Raw genomic sequence first — 21,949 nt, 5'->3', positions numbered from 1 at the left:
TGAGGGGAAAAGGGCTGGCCAAACAAGGCTACAGATCCCATGAGACTCACAATCATGAGAGAAAGGATGGTCCAGTGGTGCTAGTGGGGGACTCACGAGACCCGGGTTCAATTCCCTACTCTCCGATGGCCTTTTCTGGGCTCTTGGGCAAGTCCCTGAGTTCCCACATCTTTCAGACAGGTCTAATAGCACTGCCCCACCTCCTAGTGGTGCTGTGAGGATAAGTGCTTTAACAACTCAGAGGCATTCACCGGCTATGGAAATGGGAGGCATGTCATGACCTTAGATAGGAGGCTGGCAGAGTACTTTTGAGTACTTTGGGTAAACAGGCCACTCATGAGCTCTGGGAGCTTTCTCCATGAATCTCAGGACATTGCCAGGGCACCAGAGCCATGCACACCCCTTTTCACTATTCAGAGAAGCCAATCCCCACACTTACAATCAGATGGTACAGTGGAAACTCCAGGATGTAGTTTCCCATTGAACTTTGGCGTTTCCATGGGCTTTTATCTGGACTTGGATGTCACGTCAGTGATTCTGATCGGTCTGTCCACATACCCTTCTCTCTCACCAGACTTCTAAGGAACCTACCAACTCAGTAGGTAAGATTGCTTCAGAGAAAGAGAAGCAGGGCAGCCACTGTTGCATATTGAACAAATGGAGCTTTCTGCAAGCATCTGCACCTTCGCTAGCATCACACTGTAAGCAAAACAAAAATAAAAGCACAAGCTTTCTCTTTTGCTTTTTTATTACCCTCCTCAAAAAAAAAAAAAAAAGCCATAGGATTAGGGTTTTTTTATGAGGCCATCCTGCCATGCTATTGCTCCATAAGGACTTTATTAATGCCATTTACTGCTGAAATAATAACTAAGCTGCATTGTTCGCCACAGGCTGGAGCTTTGGAAGAGTCATTACTTTGGTGATCACAGCAAAACCTAATTCCGACTGGCTACATTCTGGTAAGGCCAGAGTAGCAGTCACCCTACGTTCTGGCAATAAAATTAAATTAAATTAAAGATCCCACTTCACCAAAGGCCTAATACTAATTTGTGTAAAGTTTCCATTAAACAATGCTGTCTGCAGAAAACCTACACTAAAGCTCTCTGCTGGCAACTTAATGGGAAGAAAATTCCAATAGAAACATTATTAGATTTTCCTATTAATGCTGCTCAGATTACACACTCACTTAACAGGCGTTAATGACATTAGTGGGACTGCATATCCAGTCCTGTTGGAATCTTGTAAGTCATTCACACACCATCAGTCAGAAATGGAATTTCTGGAGTAACAAAAGGCAAAAATCGAGACAGAAAACTAGATCAAAACCTGCATTTTTTACCAACATGTTTTTAGTAGACCCATGTTAGACACAAAAACACTTTTGCAGAATGTCAGGTATTCTGCTTTCACATTTCTAGACAGACGTTTTTCCACCAGTTTCTCCGCAGCAAATATTTTGCCCAGCCATGGTCTTACTGGTGGAATGTACCTTTGACATACGGAGTAGCAAACAGGAAGAGCTGTTTTTTTTTAATTTGCTTTATTTGTGAAGCCAGCAAAAAAAATCCCATTTTCTCCACATTCAGCAAAGCACATGTTTAAGTTCCATTGACTCCACTGAGAAATCAGGGCCCATTTGCAAAAAGTATTTGGCAAACAATTTCAGACCACAAATAAATGTAAGACAAATGGCAGTCTGCATGCAGACTGTTTGCACCAGAAAGAGGGAAAACTCAAATATTTACTCTGTCCTACTATTTTGTATATACAATTTCTCTTCAATTATATTGTTTTACTCAGGCACAGGGTAAGCTTCCAACCCATGTTCTGGCCCTTCTTCACTACATAAAAGGACCAGAGCTGTGTAAAGAGGCTCTAAAAACTCTCTATCTGGCCAGGGGATGATTCCCATAGTGTAGGCGCTGCAGAAGACAGCCTTAAAGCTGCCTTCTAAGGATCACTCACAAAGAGCTTACAGTCTAAATATGCAAGGCAGACAAAGGGTGGGAGGGAGAGGAAGAGACCGGGGGAAGCAACTTGTCTAAAGTCACACATCAAATCAGTGGCAGGACTAGAACTCAGGTCTCCTAAACCACAGTCCAGCCCGTTTTATATGGGTGTGCATGTATCCGTTATATACTTGGAGCTGGTTCACAGTAGTCCTGCATCCTGTGTAGTCATTTGCACCAGCACCAAGTGTAGAAAAAATGTTATCGGACCAGCATGGCAGCATTTCATACCCACTTTTGCAGTCACTTGTAAGTGACCAGTGTAAATGACTGCAAAAGACTCGCAAGGCGAGGGAGGGTCAGGCCCATGAGTTTTGTGTTTATATGTGTGTGCTTGTGCATGTCGAGACGCACTTATATACATAATAGTCCCCAAAGAGTTAATTAGTGCTACTGTATATTAAACTAAGTAGCAAGCTGATGGCTCTGGGCCTTTATACAGCACGTCTGCTACATTAATCCTTTTAGCATTATAAACACGAAGCACCGTGTGTAGTTTAAAATATACCCTAATCCTTCCCCTTCATCTAAACCACCAGTAATTCTACTAGATGTGTTGGATTATTAATTAAGACAAATTTAAGAAAAGATTATGTCTTCAGACTAGTCTCGGGAAAGGGTAGGAGATTAAGTACAGAAGCGTACAAAGAAAAATAATAATCTGACCTTCCTTTATTCTCATCCTTGCTAAAGAATTCATTCTGTTTATTGTCTCTTTAAAATATGGCTGTACAGGTCGTCTACTCAATATCCCACGACTCCCACGGTCCAGCTGGAGGGGAGTGCTACTAGTGTCACCCTAAAGTAGCACAGTAGGTAATCATGCCCAAGATCTCTATTAGCAATAATCTTTACATTTCCCCCTAACTGGGTTCCTTAACACTTGTAGAACCGAGTTCAGGATCATGGCCCTATGTCCTAGGCCCCACTTATTGTTTTTAGACCCTCATGATTCTCTGAGTCTGGAGTCTGAATGGCTGGCACAGAGTGGGAGCTTAGAGCCCTTCCTGCCTCCGAACAGTTTGTGGAGTAAGTCCCGCATCATCCAGAGGCACAAGCCACCACAGAAGCTCTCCAGCAGCCTGGGGCAGAGCCATTCATTCACCTCAAGAATGGAACTTAGTCTCCAAATGGCCACCCAACCCACCAACAGTGGGGACCCACTTCCTTCCCAACCAACCACCCCACTGCCGCTGGACAACTCACCTGCCAGCCCAGGCCAAGGAGCTACCTGTCTGCCAGCGCTGCTGCCAGGTAAGGGAGCCAGCTCTCAGAACCTCAATCAGGAGCAGGGGAGGGGGAAGCAAGAGGTTTAAGGGACACTGGATGGTGGAAGAACTGATTTTGAGGATGGGGTAAGAGGACTTTACTAAGAAGGAAGATTTCTGGGAGAGCCCTTTGTGGAGACTGGGAGCTCACTTGTGCTTAATATCTACTGACCCATGCTGGATTTGAACCAGCAACAATAACCTAATGACGGAAGGCCCCATTTTCCAGTAACAAACCCCTCCAGGCAGGTACATTCTTGTATCTTTAAGAGCTTCCTAAATAGGAATGGCTATTTGCCTTCAGTACACTGGTGGGAAAGCAGCAAGAACCTGCTTGTCTGGAAATAAGATTCCTGTCAGCTTGTAAGCAAATGGACATGAACTGAAAACTCTCATTAGCAGCCTGTCTCCCCAGCAATCACTCAGACCCTGTCATTTTGGCTTAAGAGTCATTTAGACTAATTGGCCTTTCAAGGACTGGACTCCATCTTCTGAGTCCCCTCTCTTAACCAGCTCCTGACCCTCTCCACCAGCAAAGACGGCTGGGTTCAAATCAATCAACTAAACATTATGATAATGCCAACAAAGAGATGCCTGTCCCACTCGAGGGACGCGGGCAGCTTAGGGTATGCCTACACTGCACTTAAACACCTGTGACTGGCCCATGTCAGCTGACTCCGGCTTAGCTTGCCAGGCTATAAAACCGCCATGTAGACGTCTGGGCTCAGGCTGGAGCCTGTGCTCTGGGCCCTCCTGCCTTGCAGGGTCTCAGTTTTATAGCCCCTCAGTCCAAATCAGCTGTCACAGGCCAGCGGCAGGTGTTTAATTGCAGTGTAGACATACCCTTAGACACCTAAGGCGTTTCTTGCAGGACTGAGTTAGGTGCCTGGGTTTTATTCCAATTTAGGCCACAGGCTTGCTGTGTGTGCTTGGGTGAGTCACTTTCTCCCCAGCGGTAAAACGGGGATTGTAATTCATATCTGCTGGTGGAAAGCTTTGAGATCCTCAGATACAAAAGATGCCATGTATACTAACACATAGCTCTTTGCATCAGAAGGTCTCAAAAGGAGGTCAGTAACATTATCCCCATTGTACAGATGGAGAATCTGAGGCACAAAAAAAGGGACATGACTTGCCCAAGATCACCCAGCAAGACAGAGACAGGAATAGAACCGAGCTTTCCTGAGTCCCAATCCAGTGCTCTCCCCTATATATTATTCTAGGAAGCCCTCTTATTACTATTATAAACAAACATGACACAAAATATGTAAAAGAAAACTCATTTTCATTAGTAATCCAGAGTGTAAAGCAGCATCCTTCAGATCCCTGCACCCACAGAAAGAGACAAGGTTTTCTATCAGACTAGATGTTTCTAATGACACCATCTGCACAGTATCTGGGCACCATATTCCAGGTAAGGTCACTTTCCCACACACAGCATTGTACTGTGTTCTTCTCTCTGCCCGCGGAGGTTTAAGAAGCCTCCTCCAAGACACCAGGAGGTGGCTCTGCCAATAGGCTGCCATTTATAACACCTAAGCAAGATCCAAGGCCAATTATTAAAAAGAAATTACTCAGCACAGGATCTCTGTGTGTCAGTAACTCCCAGGGACCAGCACTCTGGCCACAGCTAACGCTAAATAAATATCTAAACCGCCAGTGCCCACAGAGGAGCCTCATTCCATGCTTGATGTCGCTGCATAAGCCGTGCCCCACTGAGATACCAGGCAATGGCTTGGCTGGACAAGATAAATGCCATTCTCCAAGTGATGACCCCAAGGAGGTTTGATGTACTTAGCAATGCCAGGTGTTTATTCAGATCCCTCACAAATAAGCATTAGGTAGCAAACACGTGGCAGGCGAGTTACAATAATAGGAAGCCAAAGGACTAGGAAGGAGTGATAATAAGATCAGGAGGCAAGAGCAGAATGACAGTGGGCCCCTGTGCTAATCAGCCAGGCAATTTTTCCTGAGCAGCTTTAGATTGGGGAAAAAACTCTTCTCCTGCAGCCCTAACTGAGAGCATAGGGAAAAGATGGCTCTGGAAGTGGAGCGCACACGAGCCTGCAAAAGGAAAGAACAGAAGGCCCTTTCAACAACAGCTACGAAGCAGAGGTGGGCCTGAATCAAGCTGCCAGATCCACACACGCTTAACTTTGGAAAGATTTCGTTCTGGTTCCAACTTTGTCTCTTGGGCCCCACTCTGCTAGGAAGTTTACCTCAGGCATCCTGAAGTGGGAGGTGCAAACGTAAACACAAGGCATGACGTTCTAGTGGGTGAAGATTTTACTGTTTTTGGCAGGCGTACGGAGCATCCTGAACTGCAGCGCAAAGCACCCCTCAGAGCTGAGCCTTAAAAGTTAGTTGGGGATTGGTCCTGCTTTGAGCAGGGGGTTGGACGAGAAGACTTCCTGAGGTCTCTTCCAACCCTGATCTTCCATGATTCTATGAAAGTTGTTCCATCCGCTCCCATTTGTGAGCAAAAGCAGGCAGTTTGGGATCCAGAGACCCCCCATCTCAATACCTAAAATGGGACAAGTTCACAACTAAGGGCACCCATACTTCTATGTGTGGGTGTCGAATCAGGGGCTGTGGCTGAAAATTTGCCTCTTTATACCACCGTGGACCTTTAAGTTTCACAGCTTATTAGCTGTGCCATTGTGAAGCTGGGCCAAGGAATCCAGATCTCCCAACAAAGTACCCTCTCCTTCAAGTTTCAGAGTAGCAGCCGTGTTAGTCTGTATCCGCAAAAAGAAAAGGAGGACTTGTGGAACCTTAAAGACGAACAAATTTATTTGAGCATAAGCTTTCGAGAGCTACAGCTCACTTCATCAAATGCATCCGATGAAGTGAGCTGTAGCTCGCGAAAGCTCATGCTCAAATAAATTTGTTCATCTCTAAGGTGCCACAAGTCCTCCTTGTCTGACCCTGTGCTCTCTCACTCTCAGGCATGTGAAAAGCTGCAAGCATCGCCCTCGATCTATGCCCCAAACTATCACTGACATCAATTGTCCCTAAGTCCCTGTCTGAATCTTCCCTGTCATTGTGAAAATATTCCTCTGAGTTTATTTTTAGAACCCTTCCAAACACGGAGACACCTTTGCTCTTTCTTCAGGCTAGCACAGATCCGCGTTTGTTTGGGTGTTTATCCTGCTGTACTGCCAAGAAATGGCTCAAGCCCCTCTCTGCAATTCATCACCCCATAAAAGTGTTGAAGTGCGTCATCCAAACTTCCAGGAACATTATCGAGGCAGGAGCTGCTGCTACTAATCCATGTGCAGAGCACACGGTGATTTTTATCAACAGCATTCTAGGGTTTCAGCCAGAGATTAGCCTTTGTGATGTTCATGCCCTGCTTATCATTCCCTTTGTATTTGAATTGGACTGGTACCTTACAGACAGACACCCACACTCTGTGCCAGTGTCCAGCTCCTATCTATATCCATCCAAGAGAGGACCTCGTCTGCCCTGCTTAGCTTATGAGATCACAGTCTCTAGAGGTATGGCTGCAGGCCAGTAAGAAAACAGATGGTGGCTATAGACACCACTCATTGATACTTTATTCCCATTTATTATTTATCTAATACTCACTCTAGGTCAATTGGGGTTATGTTCCTGAGAAACCTTCATTAACGTTTTTATATTAAAGGCTGCCTAAAATAACCATGCAAGAAATTGAGCGGCATATTTGACAATGAAGGGAATAATTCTTTCTAGTATCTTGCACTTACAGGATGTTTCTTTGCTTTTTGATACAGAGTATAACATGGACTTTTCTTTGGAAGTGAAAGCAAAGGAGTGGAAGCCAGGAGATATGGGTTCTAGTCCTGACTCTCTTACAGATAGGTCAATATTTTCCAGATTGGCCATTGAGTTCGAGTACTTTAGTTTTGGGATGTCCATGCCTCAGTGTGGAAGTACCCTACCAAGTTCACTGAGTTTTGGAAATGTAGATTTTACTGTGTGTCCTTAGCTGAGTCACTTCTGTTATGGTCACAACGCACTTTGTATATCTTAGAATCCAGAATGATACCACACAGTAATCAAAAACAGAGAGAGGCAAAGCAGGCTGCTCTCTACGGCAGAGCAAAAAACTTGTTCAAGGCTGGCTCTTTCCAGACTGCTGCTATGCCCAGATTTCATGGTTCCTTACAGAGCCCCTTAGCCTGAAAACTGCAGGAACCTGCCCCACCCTGATCCTCCCACACATACACTCCCAAAGTAACAGCCTGCAATTCCAATACAGTCCTCAATGTACCACAACTTCCCAACTCTGCTGTTGGTTCTGTGTGAACATGGACCAGTCCCAGAACTCTGTGTAAAATGGGAATAGTAATAGTTGTCTTTCTGAACACAGTATCATGAACCTTAATTTATATTTATAAAGCACTTTGAGATCTTCTGACAGAAGAAGCTACAGGAAAATGAGAAATCTGATTGGGCTAAATGTTAAGGTACTTGTCCAGTCTTTACCCAGCCTCCCCCAGTCAAAACTGCCTTTGACTTCAGTGAGAGTTTTGCATGAGTAGGGATTTCCGGATTAACAGAAGCTGATGAGTAGATTACCTGCCTCAGTCATTATCCTTCCTTGAACACATCATTTGATTAACCTCCCAGGGAACTGATCAGTGTTTAAGAACTGCTCCCTTTTACAGCAGGGCAACGACTCTTTGCTCATCCAGCTTTGTCACCTTTTAGGGGGAGGAGTCTGTATCATCTCCTTGGCTTTCTCTGCTACCACAACAATCATTATTCCATTTTTATGGTCCCATTAGCTCACAGAGGGAGAATCTAGAAATGTGCCATGTGACTATCGTATCTGGGAAGTGGGCGGGGAGGGGAGGGTGTTATTGTGGGGAAATCTTTTGTTCCCTTCACCTCAGTGGGTGTCAAGGGAAATCAGCACAGTTGAATCAGTGTAGGTTCTGCTGCATGGGAAAGCGCAAGGTGGGGCCTTACTTCCTAGTGTGATATGGAGCCCAATTCTGTCTCAACTCCTCGCTTGCAGCCATGGAGGTGATGATGGGCAGGGGGAGGCTTGGATCAGGGGCTGGGTAGGCAACACACAAGCAGTGTGAACAATGCAATGGCAGCAAACATTATGTTAGGTACACAGTGGGTTTAGTTAGGAAGGGATCCGCTAAATGGAAAGAAATGGGAAGGGAGAGGGGGACAGGGCAGAGGAGAAGAGAGGAGGAGAGGCAGGTGTAAAGAGTGAAAAGACGGTGAAGGGCAGCAGGGTTGGAGCAAACAGCCAATCAGCAGGGGGGCAGATAAAGTCCAGTCAAAACCGCACAAGTTCTCCAAGTGGCCAAAGGTCCCTGCTTAAGCTGCTTGTACCAGCTGGTGTCTCTGGCTAACTCCTGCCAGGCCACACTGGGGAAGGGGAGGCAGCACCTGGATCCTAGTGCCCCTAGAATAGGGGGAGTCTTCCCCACAGAGTTCTAGGGAAGGGATGTCCCCAGCTGGGCCCCCCTTTACCCACTCCCCCGCCCCAGTGCAGCCGTCCATCCTTCAGGCGTCTGAGTGCGGCCTGCAGCAACTGGTGACTTTCCACTGCAGCTACCTGCAGTCGCTGCCTTCCTGCCACAGCTGTCTCTGCAGAGCAGGTTGTCAGCTGCTGCAGGGGACACCCAAGAGTCCTGCTGGGCATGTGGGTCCCCAGCATCCCTCAGGGAAATGCCCAGAGTCCCAAACTCAGGTTTTGTCCCACGAGTCTCAGCAGAATGTTTGAAAAGCCTCTCTGTACATGGGCGCCAGGTTTGTATCATTTTTGGTGGGGCCCAGAATGGGTCCAAGCAGAGCCGTCCCATCCATCGGATGGATTGGGTCAACTGCCCCGGGCCCCGCGCTTTGGGGGGCCCCGCGCTTCAGGGCAAAGTGGGGTCCAGTGCAGCCTGGAGGGCTAGTGGGGGACCTGGTGCCAGCAGCAGTGAACAACCCGCCCCCAGCCAGCCCCGCTCCACCCTGCCCCGCCAGCTCCCGGTATCACTCAGTGAGGGGGCGGAAGCCTGAAAGAAGTGGGGCGGGGGCGAGGGCTTGGAGGAAGGGGTGGAGTGTGGGCGGGATGGGGCGAAGCAAGGCTGGCTGCAGCCAGCTCATTCGCTGCTGCTGGTGCCAGGCCCCCCGCTAATCCCCCAGGCTGCCCTGGACTCCGTGTTCCCCTGAAGCGCAGGGCCTCCCAAAGTATGGGGGCTGGGGTGGTTGCCCAAGTCCATCCTATGGATGGGACAGCTCTGAAAATAGAACCCCAAACAGGCCCACGTTCCTGAATATTGGTGGAGCACAGGCACCATGGGCCCATTTCACTTGCCACCTATGTCTGTGTATGTTTCAAAAATACCTTGTAGCTACAAATATATGCGGAGGGCCAAGTCCTTTATGGGGCCAGAGCAGCTGGGCTGTGCAGTAGAGCATCCCAGGGGTTCTGTGGGAAGAGCTCTCCACGGTTGCTTCTACCCTGAGGCTGCAGCTCTGTGCGGGTAACAGCTGGTCTATCTGTACAGCGACCAAGCCTCTGGCCTTGCTTTGCTACATCAGGGGCATCCCATGCAGGAAGGCGGCAATATTTACCCTTTAATGATCTGGGGCTTTTAAAAGCTTTATTGAAAGGCACCACAATTCACCTTCCAAAATGCAAAACGATGTCCCTGTCCAAGCAACGGCTCGGGTTATCAATCAGCTCCTACAAATAACTAACACCCCGCTGATGCCAAGGGACATGATCAATCATTACATATTATTATGACATGATGAAATTCTAATTATAGGAAGGAAACACAGCATTACATTTTCCAATCCATCATCCCAGTGCTTTGCGCTTAGATGGCACCTTTCAATCAAGGCTCGCCAAGTGCTTACCAAACTGTATTCCCCTCCCTTCCCTGCAGTGCAGGGTGGGCAAATATCGCCCCATCCCCAAGAGGGGGTGGGGAGAAACTGAGGCACTGACTGGGTAAGGGGAAATTAACCCAAAGTGAAGTTATCATAGGAGAAAGACACCCTTCCTTTGAAGTTTGTGTATGGCTGGCTCATCATTGTATTACCTACGCTACCACCCCGAGGGGGCAGTGGACACTCTTGACTTCCAAAGCAGTATGAAACCCCTATGTTTGTCATCTGTCACCAGATAGGAATCAGTGGAACATTTAGGAAGGGAAGAATATGCATTGGCTGATTTTTCCCAGACAACTAGGATCTATTTAGATTAGCAATTTGAGGCAGGGACCATCTGCTACTCTTCCTTTACCATGCCTTGCCCAATGGGGCCCCATTCTGGATTGGCCCTTAAGTACTACTGTAATAAACAAGATTAGTAATAAGTCTTGTGGTTCTAGCAGTGAGCGGAGCTGTGGGAGGCCTGCCTTTCATTCCTGGCTGTGCCACAGGCCTCCTGTGTGAACTGGATAAATCACCTAAACTCTCTGTGCTTGTCAAATGGGGACAAGAATATTTCCTTTGTCTCATCTCCTTAAATTGCTAGCTGACTGGGACAGAGACTGCCTCTTACAATGTGATTCTGCCCTTCCTAGCCCAGTGGGGCCTTGATCTTGGTTGGGACCACTAAGCACAGCTGTAATAATAGGAATCACAACCACCACCTCAGGTCAAGGCTGCATCATTTCTTCACCCCATTTTTCACCTTCAGGAATTCATTAATTTCCCCTGCATCCTGTATATAATCACTCGTGTTATGCAGTACATACTCTGCACATTAATAACCACACTGATTTCTTCTGCTGTCTGACAGGCCTACAGAGCCCACGCTCCGCTAACATCTGCCAAAAGGGTCCTCAAGCAAGGAGCTGCCTGTAATTGAGCTCTCCAAAGTACCTGCCCTGAGGCGAGATGCAGAGAAACTTTACAAACCAAGATAATAGATGTGTGTGTCACACACAACTACAGATGGCAAGCCGCAATCACTCACGCCATGAATTCAACTCCAGTAGGAGCTGAAACTGCTTAGTCCAGGGCTGAATTTGCTTCTCTGTGCACTGCTGTCTGATGGCTGTCCATTGCTGTCAGTGCCCATGAACTAGCCTGTGACTCACTTTACCTTTTGCAGTGACTTGAGTTGAGTTGAGTGGCTCATCTAGCTTGTCGAGCTGGTCGTCATGTTCTTTTGCAATAAATTCTCTAACAAATGCACCTCTCTTTTCTGTTCACAAACTGATCTCACTTTTCAGGAATGGATTCATTATTGGTAAGTATTGGTCTGGTAGCTCCTGGACACATAGGGCAAGATCTTCACCTAGGGTTACTTGATCTACCTCCAGTGAAGTCAATGGAACAATGCTGATTTTCTCTAGCTGAGGAAGTAGCCCATATTTTTTTAGCCCCTGGGGAGATGAACCTATTGGTTATTCATGGTGCAGCTAAGTCACATGGAATTGTTTACTTTTTAAACAGTAGAATGATGGATGTTGAATAGCAAACACCACACATTTGTGTTTAAACAAGCACCAACCATAGTATCTGAATGTTTCACAAACATTAATGAACCCATATGAGGTAGGTAGGTACCTTTTATCTCCATTTAGAGATTAACATAGGAAGCCTGGGGCACAGTTCGGAATAGAACTCCAATCTCCAGAGTCCCTAGAATGTGTGTTAATCACAAGACCATCCCTCCTCTGATAAGGACGCAGAAGTGTTGACATTCCCCAGGAAAGACTTTTTTCATGCTCTAGCAGTCAGCCCAGAATCATATCCAGATATAGGAACCAAGGCCCAGGTCCTCAAAGGTATTTAGGGTGTCTAACGCCTTGGCTGGGTCATCTATAGGGGCTGAACCCTGGATTGCTGGCTCCATCCACAATCTACTACCACTTGAGCAAAAGGACTAATTCTGTTAGATGGTAGCTATCCACAGAGGATCAGCTACTGATGGGAACACAGACACACTTTGCCAGCATGTTACACACTTTCCACTCCAACCTGGGGAAACTCAACCCAAACTTCTAAGATCCCCAGCAATTCAACCCTATGGGTTTCTAGAGGCCCCAGGGGAGATTTCACCATCCTTTCTTTTCTTTCTTCCCATTTTCAGTCCTACTGCTCAGAACGTACTGAGATTATTGTTCGATGATGTCACATAAATACAGTATATTTTCCATCAGGATACTTAAACAGAGCTTTCAAGACTGCTCTAAAACAAAGCAGTATACAGCAAACATGTACTGTGTAAATGTAATGAGATCCCTGCACTGTTACCCCTCCAGGGCTAAATGTTATCCTGCCACATGGTGTGTGAATTTCCTGTGGCCTGACAGCCGGCTGGATGTCTTGTACAACTGTATCATTTTACACATCTGTAGCCATACCAGCATATATGTCATCTGCATCAAATCCTGACAGTGCTGTATGACTGCTAGGGATGGAGTGGTCGGGAAATAGCCAACCTGCCCTGGTATGCATTAGTATCCCCCCAAAACCTGCATCTAACCAGACATTTACACACAGTACAGATCATGGATCAGATGTTCAGCTGATGTAAATATAGCTCTAATTAAGTTACTTAGACATATCCAATGGAGATATGCTGATTTATATTAGCTGAGGATCTGGTCCCAATGTGTTGGTATTTGACGAAGTTTACCTAAAAAAAAAAATCACTGCTTTGTCAGACTCTCTCTCTGTCCTGGAGTTCCCTGTCCCACAACATCCTCTGAATAAGTAACACACACCGCTGCGCATGGCTCATAACTAACCAAGTGCTGGTGCATCTGCTGACTTGGGAGTTAGATTTCGGAAAAGTTCTCAAAGTTTTCGTAACAAGTAAGACAACAGAGATTCTTCCTTCCTGGGTGTTCCACTGAACCCAGTCTGATGACAGATTACAAATGTACATCTGAGGACAGATTACAAATCCATCGTTCCGTGGACGCAAATAAGAACTTTGTAGTAGATGACCTAGAGTATTCTGCCAAGATGGCAGCAACTGCGGCATTTCAAATTCACTTTTCACCATTCTTTTCTGTAGCAGAAAGAGACAAATTCTGTATGAGCTGGGACATGTGCTTGAATTCCTGCTGCTGATTGGCAGTTGGTATTCTGAGTACCTAGAACAGACAGGTGGTAAATATACCTTACACATCCACCTGTGCGTCTGATCCATGGAGGAAGTGGGCATTACAGCCACCAGCTGGAAAAGCTGGCTTGTTAAACTCATGTTGTAGAGACATGTGCATTCAAGACTGAGATTCCCAGGTTTAGTCCCAGCAAGTTACTTTCTCCCCGAAGCCGAGTCACAATTAGAGCTGATCAAAAGTTTTCTAGCTAAATCATTTTTTCAATGGAAAGAAAACACTTTCCACAGAACATTTTGACTGTTGAAAAACTGAAATAGTTTTTGGTTTGTCAAAGAAAAGTTCAACTTGACTTTTCCACAGAAAACATAGATGAAAATGAGTTTTTCTCTGTAATTTTCCACAGAAAACAAAGACTTTCTGACCAGCTTTACTCAGAATTCATCTACCCTTAACTGAATAAACTATCCAGTTGTCTAAAATGCCATGTTTATCGTATTCTCTACTTTATCAGCCATAAATCATTGATCGGCAAGTTTAAATATGCCAAGCAAGGAAAGCAAATCATGGTGGATGATACAGCCATCATTGTTTGATCTGAGTGCCTCTAGAACTCAGGACATTGGCTTAGGGAGGGAAGGAAAAGGCATACACCAAAGCAAGGCTGCATTTCCCACAGCAGGTTGCCTGCAGCATGGTCTCTTTCAATCTCTTTAGAACACAGGGCACTTGGCAGGGAAGAGCTGGCAGGCTGGACAATTGCTCAGCCCTTGCTTATTGGCCTGTAGCCCGCAAATCAGTATGCCCCCATGTTAATAACTCTGATAATGCAAATGTGACACACCCCTCAGCTTCATTCATGCCATGTTACCCTTCTGAGCAGAGCCCTGGGAAGCTGGCAAATGGCCTGTTTCCAGAACCATGTTTGAAAGAGGAGGAGGGGCATTTCTACACTGCTGTTGTAGAAACAACTTGAAATGGCAAAGTCAGTTTAACAGGGTGCTCTGCCCCTTTAATAGCCTGAGGCAGGAGGGAAAACAGGAAGCTGCTGACCCTGCCCTCAAGAGAAGCCCAGCAGGCGGCTGCTAGAAATCAGCTGATCTGTACTGCATGACCATGACTGGCCCACTTCTCAGCTGGACAATATAAAGGGGGACAACCAGGTGAGAGCTGTCTCTTGTAACCAGAGCAGGAGGCTGCAGGCCAGCTGACCTTTTGGAGACCCACCCCCACCGCAGGGTCAGAGAGGGCCATACCCAGTAGCTACCAGAGGCTGAGAACCCCAGTCTGAACCCCTAACCAGACCATTTGTTACTTTTTGCACACTTTTCTTTCTTGTTTGTAAAAAACAGGTAAACAGAGCCCCGAACAAAGGGACAGAAAACTAACCTGGGAGAGGCTGATTGTCTATTCCCAGCTGATGACTAGGGCCACCAGTGTACAATTATTATAGTTTTCTTATTTCAAGCCAGCACAGGAGGACAGTTCACTGTTTCATGACTGCTCTGACAGTTCAGCCACATCTAATTTGAACTAGCCATTCACAGTCATTCTGGTGTTGCTTTGTTGTGTTTCAAAAACATTTTCACCCCGCACAGTGCCTCTAAGCAGGCCCAGTGTGAGGTAAAGCCTTGAGAAGAGGGTATTCTAGGAATCCCAAACTGTCCTGTCATATCTGTTTTCTGTATAAACCTGTGCTTCAGCCATCTGCCTCTTGTCCCTTGTTTTCTTTGCAGCCTTATTCTTCCAGATAAGGGAATAGATACTCAGCAGGTATGAATCAGTATCGCTCATTGTCTTCAATTTACACTCATGAAGGATCTATCTGCATGGTGTTTCCCTTCTAAATGGCATTTCCATACTGATGCCTCCAGGTGTGCATGCTTCCTTCTTCCCTCCAAGAGATGGTATTTTACACCAAGGGCCAATGGCCTGCCGTTTGTTTTCTCGGTCATTTGCTAACAGGACCACCAAACCACAGATTGCACTGGAGCTGCGCCCTGTGGCAACCCAGGGCTGGTTGGGCTGATGTTGAGCTTCTCTGGGTTTGAAGGGACGGGATCTGTTTTGTTGTTAGTGACGGAGGAAAGTTTCAGGGGCTTGACTGAATGGGCATAAACGTCCATTGGCTGGATGCTTCTCCATGTCAGAACTCCAGGCAGCCGGCTAAGGCAGGAACACACTCAGGACGGAGCAGGAGCAGGGCCCGGCTGGAACATGAGCAGTCTGTCAGAACTCTTACACAAAAAGAGTGCTCCTGACCCAGTAGCAAGGCTGAGCAGACTGGAAAGATTGCTTCCCTTAGGCGCCTATATATCTGCCTTGGGATCACCTGGGTGGGTCCTCACCTATAGATTGGCTGAACCCTGGTTGAATGGTGTGAGGCCTATTGCATGACCTGCCTCTGATGACTCATCAGGCTTAAGCAGGTTTAGGCTCAGAGGTAACTCAGGGATGGCTCATCACCCTCTAGGCTGATTTTCTTTGGTCTGCAACAAAGGGACTGGAAACCTCGTGAGATAGGCTCCCTCTGGAGATTCCATGAGCTCTGGGTCCAGTCTTGAGCAGAGATGGGGACCAGATGCAGTAAGAGGGGGACATGGCAGAGTGAGCACCAAGGAGTGTGGACTGAGGAGGACATAGGCCTCTGAATAAAGGGCTCACCGCTCAGCTGCAGCCGAACTCTGCTTCACATAGCAGAAAAGAAAGATTTGCAGCTCTGTGGTCTTGAGGCTGGCTGGGGTCAGACAGGATATATGGCTAGATGAACCCCATGTCTGACAGAAATTCCTCTATTCCTAAGAGGCCAGTCCTCTGACTTGGAAGTGATCAGAGGTACCAGATAGGTGCTGAGGCCTAGAAAACCAGTTTTAAAGACCAAGTTAGGAACTAAAGCTGCAAAGTAGAAGGGCCAAGGTCTACAGTAACCCAAGCTTAACACTTGGAAGGGATCCAGGTGTAGTAGCTAGAGGAACCAAGGTCATCACTGCTGAAGACAAATGGTAGCCTCTGCAGTAGCCTTTTTGGAGTAGAGCAGTTAACCAATTATGAAATGGACAGGATAATATGCCCTCCAATGTATGCCATTTTTCACATAGCACATTTACCCCACTTTCCACCACAACCAAGAATGGCAGATGCACTGTAGACTAAATAAAATCTGCAGACCCAGGGGAGATCACATAAGCAAAGCTTCTGTACCAATGGCAAAGGGAGGGCCAAGTCAACTCCAGCTTCAGGAAATTAAAACTAGGATCCAAACTCCATCATTCAGGTTTGCTACTGAATTACCAAGGGGTCATTTCTTTAAACAAGAATTGCATTTCTTTGCTTCAATGCCAGAAAGATATATAAAATATAATTCATGATCAGATTAATGAGAGAGAGAAAGTCATTAGAAATCAAAAATGAGATAATTCTGCTGTGGACATGAGTGATGGCAGTAAATAAATTATATATGGCTGACATTACTTAATTAGTTGGAAACATAGCACTTTTTAAATTTTGCTTAGGTTAAGTTTTTCAGCTTTTGACAAGTAAATTTCAAGATAAGTATACTAGATGCCAAGACATCCAGATATGTCTCATCACTCGTGTCATTTTTTGGCCATATAATTTTGAAATTTGATTTTATCATTTTAGAATTTTGGTTGCCGCCATAACACGGCATATTTTTAAATTGGAGTACAGTATTCAGATTATACAGTGTTCTTGAGATCAACTAGTCAGTGTCCTCTGATGCAGCTCTTAATACAATGGGCAAAAGATCAAGTCGGAGACAAATGGTGTTGTCTTAATTGTTGTAAATGCTTTGATAACCCATAACATTTTGCACTTCTACAGTGCTCCTCACCTGAGCAGCTCAAAGCACTTAACAGGCATGAATTAAGCCACACAAACTAGAGCTGGCAGGGTAATTTGGTTGCAAAGAATATTCTCTAGGCAAATTTTCATCAAACAATTATTCGCAAATGCGTGTTCCTATTATTCTGCTTGCAATCTCCTTCTGCGGTAGGAAAACATTATCCCCATTTCGTATAGACAGACATGCCGAGGCAGAGAGGTTTAGCTGGCTTCTCCAAATCATACAGGGCTTGATCCAGAGTGAGTGGTAAAGGGAGAATTAGAAACCAGTAGTCCTGGATCAAATCCCTTGCTATGTCCCTTATTCCACGTAACCATTAACTCTTTTGCTAATGAGTCAGCATCCAGGATCCTCCATTGTTCTGCAACACTTACTGTCATTATAGCTCTAAATAATGGAGAATCCGAATTGGCTGACTGGCTTAGTAGCTTAGTTTTCCTCCAGGTGGAACATTCCATTGGAATGTTGTTTTTTGTTTTATCTTGTTTAAGAAACAGGCCATTTAAGCCTTGTGCAGAGTACTAATTCTACATAGGGATAGTTGATGGTTTTATAATGAATTAGTAAGAATCATTACCTCTTGGGATATGTGCATGAGAAAAAAAATAACTATGGAGGCCTTACCCAGCCAGACAAATTGGAGGATAATAGAGTTAGCTTTAAATAAAGTTACTGATGGACTCACCCCATGGCTAAGTGAGATTTTTCAGGAAAAATAACAAAATGCAGGGGAAAAGTCACATTAATTCAGATTGCTAATGTTTTTGCATTTAGCAATACTGCCAGCTAATGCAGTTACTGGGTTGCACTGACTGGCTGGGAAGGAGGGTTAGCAGCACACTACCTCAGTCATTTATATACCGAAGATCTTGCATGGTATAAATCAGCCAAGGGGCAATGATGGTTGGAAAATGACAATAGACTTAATTCAAGACGGTTCAAAGCTGTGAAGTTCAGATCCAGATCCAAAATTTCTCCACCTTCCGGACTGTTTTAAATTCAAGGATTTGATCCTAATCCTAATAACTTTAGGGGCCATCTTCAAAGTTCACAGCTTGGTCCAAACACCAAAGTTTTGGGGGCATTAGAGACAGGCCCAACCCACAGCCCCAGAGCCAAATGTATATGGATATAATTAACCACTTAGGACTGTGCATTTTGTGCTCTGTGGTGTATCATGGAACCTGTACTGGGACAGGAGAGTCCCTCAAGGAGAGCTGCAGATGAAACTTGTCATTCAGGCATTGGTATTCTTTTCTCTTTGAGTCAGTACTTACCTCACTGGCCCAGCGTAGCGTGGGGAGATGCTGCGCTCATGGCCTACCAGTTATGATAGTAAAGCTTTCATGGTGCTTTCCACGCGAGTATGGGTGATAGTTCTGGGTTCCTGTTTGGGTCATTACAGTCTGCCTCCTAAATCCTGCCAGCTGTTTCTGTTACTGTCCCTCTCGCACACATCCTTAACGTCCCCTCCACTCCCTGTCCCCTCCAAGTCACTGTGAGTAGTACACCTGCTCCTCTACCTTCCTCCTTAGCTAGCCCAAACCCAGATCTTATGTCTAGCTCACATCCTGTGGAACCCTGGCGTGAGCTGAAGAGTCCTGAACCCACTGAGTTCCAGGAAGTGGGCGGGCACAAGCCCACCCATGTATGAAGGCCCCTCCCCCAGCCTAAAAGGAGGAGTGACTAAATCCGAGGCCCACTTGCCTGGCTGCTGCTGCCATAATGAGCTCTGCCACGTTAGGTGTTATCAGGGGAGGAACAAATGAACAGGAAAATTGTGTGGCAATTGTATTGATTTACCAGCAGCATAGTGCTATGTCTTGAGCCCACAGCACTTAACCCGTTCCTGTCTGGTGCAGGGTTTGTACACCCCTCACAGAGCCAGAGGTCATCAGCTTTACCCTGATTTCCCTAATCAGCTTCCTATGCCAAGGTTCACCCATATAATAGCAACCACTACAGTCCTAGCCCCAAATGCTGCAGTATTGCTATGATAAACTACAGCAGTGATACTCAGACCTCAGTGGTTCAGGAGCCAAAATAGGGATCAACGTTACTCAAAAGAGCCTCAGTAGTGTGAATTCATTGTTTCATTTACTATATATATAGTCTTGGTATTCTGACCAAGTATTACTATTTTCTCAACTACAATTGGTTAATAACATAGTAAAAGCATCCTGGTTGGTTAATAACTTTGATTGGTTAATAATTAAATCACCCTGTTTTAATAGTATATGCCGCAAACAGCCACAGGAGCCACCTTGAAGAGCCACTTGTAGCTCCCGAGCCTCAGTCTGAGTATCACTGAACTACAGCGTCTCAGACAATCACTGTATCATACTCATGTACCTCTCCATCAGATCATTCACCTTCTTCAGTTTCAAATGATGTTTCTGAGTTGTGTCTCCTTTATCAGCAATCTCTGGCCACCCTATCTTTTGGAAAATCCCTTCAACCTGCTCCTCTTAGGAGCTTGCCTCTCTTTGCACTTAGTCTTTCCCTTGGTCTCCTTATTCCATTTAATGAAAGGATGCCATGCTGAGCTGCAAAACCTTGAGAGCCCTTTTCAAACAGGGAGAGAGACCTAGATCCTCAAGCTATTTAGGCACCTATTTCCCATTGACATCATTAGGAGAAAGACACTTAAATACCTTTGAGGATCTAGGCAGTCTACTTGATCCTTCCATATCAGCTTATTAACCAGCACCTGGCATCCCCGGTTGGTGGCAGGGTTATCGCTAAAGGTCATCTGTGTTTAGAGTTGTCTTGTCAGAGTTTAGTTCTCCTTAGCGAGGTGGTTCTGTTTTGCCATCTTTTTCCCCCGGGAGAAAGGAAGACCCAACAAGAGAGCTAGGCTGGGATTGGAAATTGTACTACAGTGGCACCAATGTAACTACGCCGCTGTAGTATGTGTGGTGAAGACATTCTCTGCCGTCTGCATAATAAATAGCAAGAGGTGGGTGTTACATTGGCTGGAGAAGCTCTCCCGCCAACATAGCGCTGTCCACACTGGCAGTTAGGCTGGTGTAATTTACGTCACTCAGGGGAGTGGCTTAATCATACACTAAATGACATAAGTTATACCGACATAACCTGTAATGTAGACAAGCCCTGGGGCTCTGTCCAGTTCCTAGCAGACAAGTGCCCATGTCACAAAACTGCTCTCACAACTTCCCTCTACAAAGATGTCAGGGACTAAATGGACATGGGCCCAGAGCCTTACCCCCATTACTTTCAATGGGAGTGAGGATCTGGGCCATGGGGCCTCAGCTGTTTTGTCGGTGCTGTTAGCAGTGGGGCCATGCAGCGGCAGCTTGCATTGACTGAGCCCTTGGTGTTCATGATCCTGGTTAAACAGAACAGTGGTTCCCAAACATTTTATTAAGGTGACCCATCAACTGCATTTTGTTTTTTGTTTTGCAATTCACCCAGAGTGCAGATTCATGGCAGGGGGGTCATAGGCCAGCATCCTTCTCTTCCTCACCCTGCTAGGAGGGCACCAACCACCCACAGCAGCACCTCCCCCCTCCGCCCCCAACACTGCAACCCTAATCCTGGCCTGGTGTGAAGGGGAGGCCCTGGCAGGGGTGTTTGGAGAGTTAGCCTTCCCCACACTGACCCTACAGCAGCAGCACTTGTCGGGTGGGGCTGGGCTCGGCTCTCTGCTCCAGGCATTGTGACCTAGCACACATGGTCACCGTGGACAGGTGGCCAAGCCAAATTTGAGTGGCACTGCAATCCTGTTGCAATGCCCAGAGTGGGGAGTCAGGCCCAGTCCCACCGGTGGGTCAAGACCCACCATTTGGGAAAACACAAATAGATGGCTTTACTTTCTACTTCCCTTAGAGCAGCAAGTCTACTAGCACTAAGGACTGGGTACTATTCCAGTGCAGTCAAGGGCAAAACTCCCATTAACACAGAACAGTCTCTAAGGAACATCAGCGATGTAACGAATACAGTAGAACCTCAGAATTACAAACACCTCGGGAATGGAGGTTATTCATAACTGAAATGTTCAGAATGCTGAACAAAACATCATGGTTGTTCTTTCAAAAGTTTACAACTGAACGTTGACTTAAGACAGCTTTGAAACTTTAAAAAAAGAAAAGAAAGAAAAGCAGCATTTTCTTCTGCATAGTAAAGTAATTTATATTTAACACAGTCCTGTACTGTATTTGGTTGGGGTTGTTTTGGTTGGTTTTTGGCTGTGTGGCTGCCTGATTGCGTATTTCCAGTTCCAAATGAGGTGTGTGGTTGACTGGTCAGTTGGTAACTCTGGTGTTCGTAACTCTGAGGTTCTACTGTGCAGTGAATTTCACATCTGATGCAACTACTATAATGGCAGTAGCATCAGATGCTAAATTCACTCTGTTAATTACATCGTTGATGTTCCTGAGATGCTGTCTCTGCATACTTACTGCGTATTACTGGCCAACGCCTCCTCTATCCCTAGTGAGAGAGAGAGAGAGAGAGAGAATGTATTTCTGTAACTCAAGGTACTCAATCTACTGGTGAGAAGGACAAATTGTCCTCTGATGCTCTCCTGTCAGGTGCTGAGCACCCTCACCTCCCATTGAAGAGCTAAGAGCCCACAACTTCTCCAGGATCAGGCCCTCAATGCCCAATTCTGCATCACTGAAGTCAACACTCAATTGATCTCACTGGTTTCAATGGAAACTGGGTCAGCCCTTGTGGCTGTGATTCAACAAAGCACTTAAACACTTGCTTACCACATGGAAGCCCATTCCTGTTCAATAAGGCCTCCCAGTTCAAGAA

Source organism: Caretta caretta, chromosome 14 (genome assembly GCF_965140235.1).
Source record: "Caretta caretta isolate rCarCar2 chromosome 14, rCarCar1.hap1, whole genome shotgun sequence".
NCBI classification, from domain to species: Eukaryota; Metazoa; Chordata; order Testudines; family Cheloniidae; genus Caretta; species Caretta caretta.
This window is presented reverse-complemented; position numbering follows the sequence as displayed.